Below are 10,442 nucleotides of genomic sequence, written 5' to 3' on the forward strand. Positions count from 1 at the left end.
GAATCATCTCCTTCAAATAGAGGTGGTCCTTCAATCCAAAGCCAGAGTTTGCCAACGAACATCTTGCAACTCTTAAAAAAAAGCCTACGCCCTCGCACAAAGGGCCATCACCAAAGAGTCAATCTAACCCGAGGCATAGTTTAACTGGTGAGCAAAGTTAGTAGAGTACAATGGTCTACCCATATGAATGATGCCTTGGTCAATGCCTTGGTTGAACAAGTCAATTTTGAACCGAAAAGTGATATCGGGTTTAAACCCAAAGCATACAAGGCAACGATCAAGGAAATCTGATTCGTAACACCTACTCCATACGCCCCCTCCCTCCCTCTTCTAGCTCGTCCCTACCTCTGAGATCCCGATGCCCCAGCACGCCATCTGTTCCATCCACGCTCCACTGCAAGTGGGTTTTTGGCGTTGTCTTTGCGGAGAAAATGGGAAGGGGTTTTTATTAGAAAGGAAAAGGGAGGGAAAAACTCCACTTTTTCTCAGATCTGAGTGATCTAAAGAGCCCAACTTCTACATGATGCTGCGTCAGGTCGAGCATTCGTCCGCTGAGGTTGCTTTCGATTCGCTCTCCAACAAAGGGCCTCGCATTCCGATAGGATTTTCCCCCCTGCCATTAGGGTTCCATTTCAGTTCTGCTAGGGTTTTTCCCCTTTGAAGAGTCATTTCCTCTTGGGTTGGATTCCTGATTTAGCCGTTTTCATCTCCTGCATGAACCATGTTATCCTTCCCATTAACTGTTACTGGTTCATCGTCTTCTACAGACTTTTTTCACAACCCCAAACGTGAAGTACACCAGGCAAGGGTTTCATCTCATTTCTCTCATGCGTTTAAATCCTTCAATCAAGGGTTTCATCTCATTTCTCTCATGGGTTTAAATCCTTCAATCAAGGGTTTCAATCTGATTTTGGGGTTTTCATTCCCTCTCTGCAATCCCTCCACGCTTCTCCCAAAACTGCTTTTGTTGACCTCAAAACCACTTTTCCCAACCCCCAAACTACCTTCTCTCCCCTTTCAATACCCTAGCCTAGCTTGCTCCCTCCGAATTGAAGAAAGAGAAGTGGTTTTCTTCTGATTATTTGATCTCTTCCTCAATCCATCATCAAAATCTTTGTATCTAGTTTCAGAGACATTCAATCCGGTTTTCGTCATTGGATTTGAGGTGGACGACAGTTTTCCATTAAAAGTCCTTGTTCTTGAATTCATACTCGGAATCTGTTGACAAAATCTCTGTATCTGATATTTGTGATTTTTAATCTAGTTTTTGGCTTCCTTTTTACATCTGGAGGTGGTTTTTACTATTGGATTTGAATTGGAAATTAGGTTTTCTATATTGAGTTCTGGTTCTTGAATTTCTCACCCGAAGGCTATTGCCGTTTTCTTGAGTGGATTCCTTGAACAGAGGAGTACTCAGAAGATGTGGAATTTCAAGATAGAGGCATTTAAGCAACGAGTAGAGTTGGACCTGAAATATGCAGAGAAGACATGGAAGATTTTAGAGCACGCGATCCATGAGATGTACAATCACAATGCCAATGGGCTCAACTTTGAGGTAATTTTCTATAGAAGTACAATTGAATCTTTTAACAGGTACTTTAAGTCATTAATTATTAGTTGAATCTGATGTTATGAGGAATTATACAGGCTTTGCAGTGTACCTAGGTTTATTGTTCTGACAAGTGGGCATTGATCTGTTTCACATTAGTCTGGATGGATCATGCCCCCAAATCCCATATTAGAAGGTCATAGCCAGTAATATTGGGTTCATTTTTCAGTTAATTGTGGACTGCTGCAGTATTTCTCTTGTAAACCACCTATCTGTTGTTCAGAAATTTAAGGGTAGTCATTTTGGGAGATTCTAAATGCATAGTCCATGAGGGTAGTGCGAGATAAACCAATGTTGTGGATTACTGAATGTTCAACAGACCCCATTCTTCAGAACTGAAAAAGCAGTGTTAACTGTGAATGCAAGCCATTTTCCATATTGTGGATGGTTCGGTCGACATTGGTGGATGATTTATCGGTTTAGGTTGATTGCATCTCTTTGCCACCCTGGGCAATCCAGATGTACCTTGAGGCTATAGGATGTCATGAGTTTGCGGAATCAATAACTAGGTGGGTCAAGCTTGTCTTGGATTTCAATCCCTATTTCCATCAAACATGCGTTCCCATATAAACAAGTGTGCACATCTTCACATGTATCTCCATGTGTGTTTGTGTCTGCATGCATATGCGTGCAAACTTTTCTTTTAGGTTTAAAGCCTTAAATGCCAACTTTTTTTATTTTTGCAATTATGGGTTCTCTGTGATCAACTCTGCCTGGTAGTGATGTGCCAAACATTCCCCGTCCCAAGTAAGGGATGATTAATGTTAAGTAGGCAGCGGGCTGTTGAACGTTTGCTAAGAATTTATGAGAAAAAATTTAAATAAATAAAGATGACCCCAAATAATTGTGACAAGGCTATGATGATGGTGGTGATGATGATGGATTTTCTGTGTTGTTGACTATTTTTTACCGAACTACCTGATGTCTTTCACATATTGCAGCTAGTCGTGCTATGGAACCTTTTTCAGATTTCGTTGTGGGTCATGGAGAGTTATGGGTTGCCCAAATGTTGTCATCAGTAAAAAAAAAAAAAAAGGTGCAGTGGTTGCATAACGATTTTAGAAAGTGTATAAAGGTTTTTAAAGGTTGCGAGTGTACAACGATTCTGTGTCTTTTTTGGTGCAACGAAGAATGAATTGCAACTGGATGGACACAAGGGTGTCCTTATTTTAAATCCTACCAATTCCAATCAAGTGGATCTTGATTACTCAGAATCTCAGAAGAGACTTGACAAGTGGATCCTGATTTCTCGGATCGTCTGATCAGTGTGATTTCAGGCTATGATCCATCCACAATGGGGACCTTCATTTAGACGTCTCAATCAGCATGCACATATGTAATGTGTACCATGAATGAGCTACCATGGGTTAATACATTGCAAAAAGTGCTGGAGCCTAACCCTTTCATCAAGATTTTTGCAACAATTAATAGGCATCTTTTTTCTACAGTTAGTGAGGTTGTGATATTGATGGTGAGGCCTAACAGGCAAATGGCTTGCTGCTTGAATTCTTGGATATTTCAAGGGTTGTATATTTCCACATGTTTACACATTACTGACGGTTGCTATGCAGAACTGGAATGGCCGGTGTTCCTGGTACTGCCAGTGCCATTTTTGGTGCTGTTAAAGATGCTGGAGCTAATGTTATCATGATATCTCAGGTACCTGCATCCCACAAGTTTGCATTTCTGGATGTTGTAAGCTAGTAGTTTCTCATGTGCTGATTCATTGGGTCTAATGCAGGCCAGTAGCAGCGACCACTCTGTATGCTTTGGATGCTGGACGTCTTTATCAGGTACTCTAGTTTGAATTACATCAATAGCTTGGGGTCATCTTAGGATTTCATGGAATAATTGATTCTTCTGCAAAACTGTCAATCGTTGCTGCTTACTCTAGCAATCTATTTCTGTTATTCATCACATGTTACAGCAATTAGAAGAACTCCGTTTATTTAGAGTGTTGGGCTTGAATGTGTGGGTTAATGCAGGGGGGTTGGAATGGAGCCGGATGCCACACTAGCTACAGGTACTAATTTTGAGAAACGATCAATCATTCCATAAGTCACCAATTTTCAAAACTCAACGGTATGCTTCCATGGTAATCATTTTCAATCATAGTCTTTTCAATCATTTTCAGCCAATGCTTGAGTATGTGAGGCTGGCTGGACAATCGTTCAGCTGCCAGTTAAATCGTTATTCAATCATCACTTGGGACTGAACGGTATCTGATCAAACTTTTTTTTCTTCTTTTTTATTTATTTTTATTTTTTATTGTGGCATTTGACGGATGCAAATATGAATGAGTTAAGCAATGATTTTCCAGTACAGGAGTCTCTACGTACTCCCAGCCTACAAAGTTCCATCCATGCTATTGGTTTGGTTTTGTTGAGTTCAGAATGTGTTATTTCTGTTTTCTGTTTTGAATTGACTTGGATTTATGGGATGTTTGGTTTTGATATTATGCATTTTTATCTGTTTTTATTATATTTATTGGCCATCTATTATTTCGCAGTTTTAGGCTAAGTTTGTTTTTTGTTTTTTTTTTTTAATGACTTGTGCTTGATTTTGGTATTCTGCACTGCAATATCAGAAATTATTTCTATTCTTTATAGTACTTATCTTGCATTGATGTAGCTATGGTCTTGTTTGATTATATCGATCAAGGCTATCTTCTTAGTGTTTTTTTTTTGAAAGATAAGGCTATCTTCTTGATTAAGGTGTTCTTCTCTAAAATTTGAACCGTCTGCATTTTACTTAATGGATCGCTTGATCTTGACATTCTGCATTTTGATTATTAGAATCCTTTCTCATCCCTGAAGTTTCCATCTTGTCAGTGGCCACTCTTCTTGAATCTGTAATGGCACTTGATATGTTACATTGTGTGTGTCCGATACAAGTAGCTGCTTCATGTTTAACTACATTATGCAGGCTTCTTACCTTAATTGTGGCCATCCATTAGCATTTGACCTTTACTTCTCTATGGATTCTTTGGATTTTGTTGTTATGGAGGTCTCTTTATGATTCTGTTGGCATTAAGCATTATTTTCTTGCACTAAAAGCATCTGGGTTTTTATGGTCATGTCTAGTTGTCTGTATTCTGTAATTTCATCTATTGTGCACCATCATCCAGATTTTGAGTTTCTTTTAATACATTCATGTTTATGAATTGGCTTCGGTATATATGTTCCAACCCATTTATTATCTTTCATTGCATTTGGTGTTTTCTTTCTTTTTTCTTTTTAAGACCATTCCACCTTTCCTTATTGCTTTCGTGAGTTAATAATCATATCTTGAGTGCTTAATCCTTTAATCCTTTTTTTTTTTCCTTTTCTGTGATGCCAATGCGTGCCATTCCAGCCCCAACAGCTAACAGTTTACATTGTTCTAAAGCATCAAATGCATACATGTTGCACCTAAGATGAATCGTGTTAAGGAATCTATTCCCTCTAAAAAGTGTAGTGGAGTCCCTAGGGCACAAAACACCTCTTAACAAATGCAAACTCCTAAATTTCATGTTGTTGTTGTTGCCTTGGCGCAAGCCGTTGCAAAGGCCAACGGTGAGCCTGAAAATGTATGTCAAGTGTCACAAGCAGGTATTTCAGTTGTAGCTAGCCATAGATGTTTTTTCAAGTCGAAGTGGTGGATTTATGCTATTGTGTAAGGCCTGTATCATGGTCCGTATCATTCCGTAGGCTTCCGCAGTCCTCCCGGTTGAATTTCGGCAACCCTCGATTTGTAACTGGCAGTTGCGCACGAACCTAAGTCGCATCCCGAAGATTTATATTGGCTCAACTTGCAGCTGCGCCGTCGCCGCGGTTCCAACGCCGCATCTCACGCGCTGATACGATACCCTGGCCAGAAGATGTGGGCCCGTGTTCATTTCGAGAAAAACGCCGCACGTGCAAATTACGAGAGAATCTCTACAACATATCCCATCAATCAAGTCAAGTACATCATCCATACCCCATGCCACCTCACCTTATCACAAGTACAAGCACCCATTCCCTCTTTTCTCCAAGTCAACTCTCTCTCTCCCTACCCATTCCTCTTTTACCTAAATTTCAACCAAACCCATACCTTCCCATCCCTATTCCATACAACACCCATTCCACCATTCCTTATCAATCCATCATTACTCTCTCTCTCTCTCTCTCTCTCTCTCTCTCATTCTCTAACAATTCTCCAACTCCCAAGAGAAAGCACCCAACGCCCAAGCTTTCCCAAAACCAAGTGTGGCCCACTTTCCTACCCTCTCATCTTCCATCTCAACCTTCCATTCTTCATCAACCTCCATCAAGATCAAAGACAAGGAGCATAGGAGTCCAAGGAGCAAAACAAGGAGGCCATATGTGGGTGATCCACCGTTGATTTTCATTTAAGGGCCCGCTTATAATGGGACCCATTTTGATGTGTGTTGTAAGCAAGAGGGGCACGTAGTAGCGGGGTCCCTCTCTCCCACCGTCTCTCTCTTGTGATGGGTGTGGCCCACTTGATCCACGCCGTACAAAATGTGGGCCCCACCATGACGTATGGATTTGATATCCACTGTCCAGATCCTGGACGATGGAGCCTACCTTGATGCAATGCCTCATTCAGGCTGTCTGTAGGCCTGGACGATCAGGAAAACACAAATATTAGTTGTCCTAAGCTGGTGGGTCCCACATGTGTGGACCCACCAATGTATATATTTCATCTGTCCAGCAGCAATATAGCTGCTGGATTACCGTCAGCAAGTTCTGGAGCCCCACTGTGAGGCACGTGTTATATCCAATCGTCCATGTGTATGGGCGTCAGTGGTTCTGTGGCCATCATGAGATATATGTTATATCCCAATCATACATCTACTTCTTGAGTTCGTTTTAAGGCTTGAGACTAAAAATAAGACTGATCAGCCAATCAGGTGGGCCACACTGCAAATTAGTGGAGAATGAACGTCTATCATTGAAATTTGTTTGGGATTACAGAATTTTGTGGGTCTGTGTTTATCCACACCGTCCATTTACGGAGGGGCCTACCTTTGATGTACATAGTCCATCTAGTCGTCCATCAGGTGGGACGTGCGGACCCCACCTTGATTTGTGTCTCGTATCCAGGCCGTCCAGGGCCTGGAAGTTGGAACTGGTATATATATATACACACACACACACACACACACATATATATATATATATATATATATATATATATATATATATATATATATATATATATATATATATATATATATATACACACACATACATACATACATACTCCGTTGGAGCTGGTACACACACACACACACTATATAGCTGGTGATGGTGGGTCCCACACGTGTGGACCCACCTCATGCATGTATTCTATATCTAGGCCGTCCATCTGTTGGACGGCCACTGCCCATGATGTCAGCAAGATATGTGGGTCCCTCATGATGTATATGTTATATCCCAACCGTCCATCATCTAGACGGTGGGCCAGCAACCCTCCTAGTTGTTGTATTCGTCAGCAAGTTGCATGGGTCCCACAATGATGCATTTGTTGTACCTACTGTCTATCTATGTGGACCCCACCCGTAGCACGACTGCTATCCTAGTAGGACATCAGCAAGCCTTGATGGCCCCACTTGATGCATACGTTGCATCCAGCAGTCCATCATTGATACTGAGGACGTCAACAAGTTCTTTGGGTCCCATGCAATGTATGTGTTTCATCTATACCATCCAACCAGTTGACGTGGACCCCACCGTGAAATATGTGTTTTATCTATGTTGTAGAGCAACCCTGGAACCCACGCACGTGTGAACTCCACATGATGCATGTGTTTATCAATGCCGTTCATCTATTTTACATTGGTGTTGTCCACCTATTTTGCAATTCCCACCCTCCAATTTGGACGGTGGTGCACACCGTGTTGTATATGTTATATACAACTGTATACCAGGTGGACCACACTGCAAAAATCAGTGGAGATTAAACGCCCACCCTTGAAACTGTTTGGGGTCACAGAAGTCCTGGATCAATATGAAATTGTTTTCCCTCTTAATTCAGGCCTTTGTGACCTTATGAACAGATTGGTTGGAAAATAAACGTTGTGGTGGGCCCTATACATTGTTTAACAGTGAAAATCATTATCTCCACTATTATTTGTGGTATGGTCCAGATGATCTCTCGATATGATTCACTTTTGAGTAATACTCTAAAATGATCTCTAAAAAAATAGGTGTATGGTGTAAATATGTGGCCCATTGTGATTGTATCAGGCCCGTTGTGATTATATGAGACCCCCTTGTGGTTGTATATGAGGCCCATCGTGATATATATGAGGCCCATGAGATGTGGCCCATTGTGATGCATTTGAGGCCCATGGGCGGGGCCCAATGTGATATATATGTGACCCATGAGTGAGGCCCATCGTGATATATATTAGGCCCTTGTAAGAGGCCCATTGTGATGTATATTAGGCCCGTGTGAGAGGCCCCATTATGATGTATTCGAGGCCCATGGGACGTGGCCCATTATGATGTCTCTGAGGCCTAGGTATAAGGCCCATTATAATGTATTTGAGGCCCATGAATGTGGCCATTGTGATGTATATAAGTCCCATGTGATGCGGCCCACTTGATATATATGAGACCCAATGTTGCGGCCCATTGTGATGCATATGAAGCCCATGAGATGTGACCCATTGTGATATGTGAGGCTCTTATGTGAGGCCATTGACCCCACTATATGTTTGGCCCTATGTGGGCCACTCATTGGGAGCAATGTAGGTTAAATGTCTACATTGTGACATTCCCTTAGGCCCCTTGTTAGGCCGATTATGGAGGCTGATTGTCGAGGCCGATTGTCAAGAGCGATTATCGAGGCCGATTCCGATTGTTAAGACCAATTGTCGAGGCCGATTCCGATTGTCGAGGATGATTTCGATTATTAAGGTCGATTCCGATTGTTGAGGCTGATTCCGATTGCCAAGACCGATTGTCGAGGCCGATTATGAGTATGTGACAGCATAGCATCATGTACATGCCCATGCGCATCATCTGCATGTTTATTATGGATGTGGTTGACCATTGCATATGTTATTGGGCAGGTTGTTATGAGACTCCTTGATAGATAGATATTGTCTCACATGAGTGCACGGTATGCGCAGGATTGATGCACAACTAGATTGTATGACTCATGCATCTTACATTGTGTGTTATGATTACTGTATGCCCTAACTCATGCATCTTACATTGTGTATTGTGATTACTGTACGCCCTAGCGACATCAGGGCCGTAGCCTCCACAAGCATGTCGTGGATGGCTAGATGAGACACCGGAATGTTTGGTTCGAGCATCTGGGCACTTTGGATGTCTGTGGGTGAAAGTCCCTAAACCTCCTTGGTTAGGAGACACCCCAACGTTTAGACCGAGTGGATACATAGCGCCTGAGTGCCGAATACCAGTAGGCCGCGTCTTCCACTGTGTTGTGGTCGGTTGGGAGGGGGTGTGACCTTATCCGCTCGAGTGAGGGGGCTATAAGCTAGGCTGAGTTTGACCAGCTCCCAAATGAGTTCTCTATCGACGAGCTAGGTAGGCATTGGTATATTACTGGCAGGCGGGTAATGAGGTCTTTTCCACTCGCTAGGCTACGCGGCCTGCCGGGACGGTAGCCAGCTTGGAGTGTACTAGATCCCGGTGATGATCCCAGAGATGTACAGTATTGATATGTGGACTTATTGAGCAAGAGTTGCATACTCTGTATTTTAACCATTCATTCATTCATTCACTATCCACTCGGTCTGGTGGTGCAAACTAATTGTTATGTGTACCTTCGCAATGGCGAGGATTTCAGTTGGGGCGCATGACTAACCTGAGATCAGGAGTTTACCACATTGTGTCTGACTATCCAAATTAGGTATGGGACTAGTTTGGATAGAAGTCTCTTGTGATGGACCCCGTAGCCTGCAATACTACGTACTATCATCCCGACTTCACGCTCTAGTTTGGTCATTTCATTCACACCGCATATTGCATTACATCCGCGGCATATGACATTTTGGGTTGCTATGTTTCTGCATTTATATGGCCTAGATGAGGCTGATGGTATTCGTAGCTCTTCAGAATTGCATATTGTATTGCATCCTCGGTATCTGATATTTTGCTCATTTTGTCTCCGCATTGCATAGTCTACTTACATTACTTTCTCAGTATATGTCATTGGCTTATTATGTCTTTGCATCGCATATCCTGGATAAGGTTGATGATATTTTATGGACTTGTTAGAATTTCCACTTGCTCTGATATATTGTGTGCTGGACACTTATCTTCACACACTTATACCACCCTCTAAGCTTTCTATAAGCTTATGTACGATAGATGCGTGCAGGTGGCGTTAGGTCACGGTAGCATTGAGCTTGGGGCGTGCAGCGGACTTCTGGAACTTCCGATATTATTATTGTATTTCTTTTTATACATTGTATTTAAAAGTTTGATATTAGTGGATATGTGATGATGATGTTGTCTTTGTGATTTGGGTAAACTAGTGGTTATGCTTGTTATAAAACAAATGTACGTTAAAAACCCTCCTTGTAGGATCCCATGATCGAAATCTGGCATATGGATGTTGGAAGCGGAGAATGGGGTACTACGGAGGCTGTCGGTACTAGATTTAGCGATCGGGAATTTTGTGAGCCCGGTTTTTGAGTTTGGGGCATGACATATTGATTGGCTGTCTTCGGGTCGAAGTCATTGATAGTTGGAACTAGTATTGTATGACTGCAACTTGTGACTGTAATCAAATTATTGGTTGCATTATCATTTCAACAAAAGAAAATTGTTTTTTTTTTTCATTGTTTTATTTGTCAGTTGACTCA

At 42.0% G+C, this 10,442-nt stretch overlaps 1 long non-coding RNA gene across 2 annotated transcripts; it reads left to right on the forward strand.

The window, feature by feature from the left end:
• The first annotated feature begins 598 nt into the window (after positions 1-598).
• LOC131233873 (uncharacterized) lies at positions 599-4,683 on the forward strand. 2 transcript variants are annotated; one of them, XR_009165385.1, is made up of 5 exons: positions 599-1,555; positions 2,551-3,080; positions 3,181-3,268; positions 3,351-3,632; positions 3,744-4,683. It is a non-coding gene; the product is annotated as an uncharacterized LOC131233873 (long non-coding RNA). The 2 variants fall into 2 exon arrangements; XR_009165386.1 differs by lacking the exon at positions 599-1,555 and having other exon boundaries at positions 2,488-3,080.
• The last annotated feature ends 5,759 nt before the right edge of the window (positions 4,684-10,442 follow it).

The sequence above is a fragment of the Magnolia sinica genome, chromosome 18 (assembly GCF_029962835.1).
Source record: "Magnolia sinica isolate HGM2019 chromosome 18, MsV1, whole genome shotgun sequence".
NCBI lineage: Eukaryota > Viridiplantae > Streptophyta > Magnoliopsida > Magnoliales > Magnoliaceae > Magnolia > Magnolia sinica.